The sequence below is a fragment of the Oratosquilla oratoria genome, chromosome 19 (genome assembly GCF_046742065.1).
Source record: "Oratosquilla oratoria isolate Oo_2021 chromosome 19, ASM4674206v1, whole genome shotgun sequence".
Classification (NCBI taxonomy): domain Eukaryota; kingdom Metazoa; phylum Arthropoda; class Malacostraca; order Stomatopoda; family Squillidae; genus Oratosquilla; species Oratosquilla oratoria.
The window spans coordinates 23988360-23990859 of record NC_134795.1 but is presented as its reverse complement, the minus strand read 5'-3'; the positions used below and the strand labels follow the sequence as shown (position 1 = coordinate 23990859).

At 39.2% G+C, this 2500-nt stretch overlaps 1 protein-coding gene and 1 long non-coding RNA gene across 3 annotated transcripts in view; one reads left to right on the top strand and one right to left on the bottom strand.

The window, feature by feature from the left end:
- LOC143035520 (uncharacterized) overlaps positions 1 to 2500 on the top strand; it is a 405305-nt gene that overhangs the window by 215541 nt on the left and 187264 nt on the right. The gene's annotated exons all lie outside the window — the stretch shown is intronic.
- The window catches only part of LOC143035519 (uncharacterized), a 109357-nt gene that overhangs the window by 106812 nt on the left and 45 nt on the right, over positions 1 to 2500 (bottom strand). For both annotated transcript variants that reach the window (XM_076202389.1, XM_076202390.1), the window contains exon 1: positions 2467 to 2500. This exon is cut by the window's right edge and continues 45 nt beyond it. The gene's annotated coding sequence lies outside the window, so the exon portion shown is untranslated. The remainder of the gene's footprint in view (positions 1 to 2466) is intronic.

The window sequence follows — 2500 nt, the reverse complement described above, 5'->3', positions numbered from 1 at the left end:
AGCCTGCGCATACACACAGAGACGGACACACACACACACACACACACACACACACACACACACACACACACACACACACACACACACACACACACACACACACACACACACACACACACACACACGACTCGGTGGCGCGGTTAATAGAGTCCCTGACTGTCACTACGGCGGTCCGGGTTCGAATCCTACCCAGGGCTGAAATAATTTCAGTATCGCTGTGCTTCGAGTCGTTTCTCCAACTCTTGTGTGCGGGGAGTTGGGTGTGTGTGTGCGTGTAAGGTCACAACATTACCCATAAATCGCTCATACGAGCTCTGAGCTCTCTTCTGGGAGGGAAAATAGCTATCGATCACGAGTCCAGCATGTGATCCAAAGATCAAGGTGAATACACACACACACACACACACACACACACACACACACACACACACACACACACACACACACACACACACACACACACACACACATAGCGGAGTAGGTGTTCTGAAGTTTTCTGCAGTTGATTAAAATATGTTGGTGGGTAATTCAAAAATATAACGATGAAAAATAGTTATAATATCCGACATATGCGGGTACATTATTTAGTATCTATCTCAAGCTTAACCCCAATTAACCCCTTTTTCTGGCGTTTTGTGACTTAGTCGTTTATACTTTAATATAGCCTAGACCAGTGTAGATATATATTTTTTCATTTTAGTATTTGATTGGCCATAGCTAGCATTTTCACCTGTGGGAGCAATATTAATATGAACAGATGAAATCATAGAGACAGTAAAGAAGAAATTAAAGAAGAGTTAAGATCGAAAAAGAAAGGATGGTAGAACCTAATAGTACGAAACCTTCTTCTCTGAGTGGATACTTCTCCACAATCATTAAATAGTGTTAAATGACACCAGTCGTGTAGGAATGTTCCTAAACTCCCTAAATGTTTAGCTGCATAGATATAATGCAGTCAATTCCCCTTAAGGGATTAGCTATTGGCGTCTCTCTCGTCTGAGGGGAATCTCACTGTACATGGAAAGAATTTGACTTTAAATAGATAAAAACAAATAACTTTAGTATTCTATTCATATATGTGTTGTATCAATGGTATAAGCTTTTTTTTTATCAAATGCTGGACAATTGATTTATTACTTCTCATCTTCTTTCAACTTGGTATGAAAGAAGTCTGTCTTTGCATTTAGAAGTGCAATATAAGTATTAATTAAAGAATTTCTCGTCTATCATGTTTTGGCTATAATCATAGACAACGTTTGCTTGTAGAGACTTGATAAATCCATGTAAGTCATGCAAGAGCAATTCTACATAGCCTTAACTTAGGCAGTCTGCCTTTGCCATGAAACATATCGTAAAGAGAAAAACACGCATATATATATATATATATATATATATATATATATATATATATATATATATACATATACATGAGAGCTCAGAGCTCATATATGGCCGATTTATGGGTAATGCTATGACCTTACACGCACACACCCCTAACTTCCCACCCACAAGAGATGGAGTAACGACTCGCAACGCAGCGATACTGATATCATTTCAGCCCTGGGCGGGATTCAAACACGGACAGCCTTAGTGGCAGCCGAGAACTCTGCCACCGCGCCATCGAGTCGTGTGTGTGTGTGTGTGTGTGTGTGTGTGTGTGTGTGTGTGTGTGTGTGTGTGTGTGTGTGTGTGTGTGTGTGTGTGTGTGTGTGTGTGTGTGAGTGTGTGTGTGTGTGTGTGTGTGTGTGTGTGTGTGTGTGTGAGTGTGAGCGTGTGTGTGTGTGTGCGTGTGGTATTCTTTTTTTATTATTTCTCTGTAGTAAATCAAAATGCAAGTTAAGTTTCCTGAGTTTATGTATCGAAAGCTGATATTTATGAAAAAATATTATACCTGGTGACGTGAGAGTTGTTCGAAAGCTTCTATACCACAATGGCATTTTCCTCATCCGTAGTTGGCACAAGATTATATAGAAATGTCCAGAATCAAGCGAATCTTTTGTTGACCTAACCCAGTGTCCATTTGCTCACATTATTACAAAGTAATTGTGTTTTCTGTTCTCTGTTTCATTTCGAGTTTTTTTTAACACTTAGGCAAGTCATCATTTTTAGTTTTCTTAATTTTTTTTCTTCATAAGTGTTCAGATATTTTGTACATTTATTTTGACTGCCACGACCCTATTCCTCAAATAGAATCTATCGACGACATTCTGGTTCTCACAAATCAGTTTCTTTCACTATTAGAATGTCATGTACTTTCTCCAAACAAACAAGGAAATGTCAACATTTGAGACCAGGACAAAACATCCAATTTTCAATATCCAATCAACGACTCGGATAATAAACTATTACAATGATTTTGCATAAAAAAACATAAAAACGCAATACTCGAACAGGCTAAAGAGAGAGCGACAACAGTCGTCTCTCTTGGAGTCGCTTGCAAACAAACAAAAGAAGGTCGACTTGTACGCGAGAGAGTAGTACGCTCGTCGGCTGCGTGCGC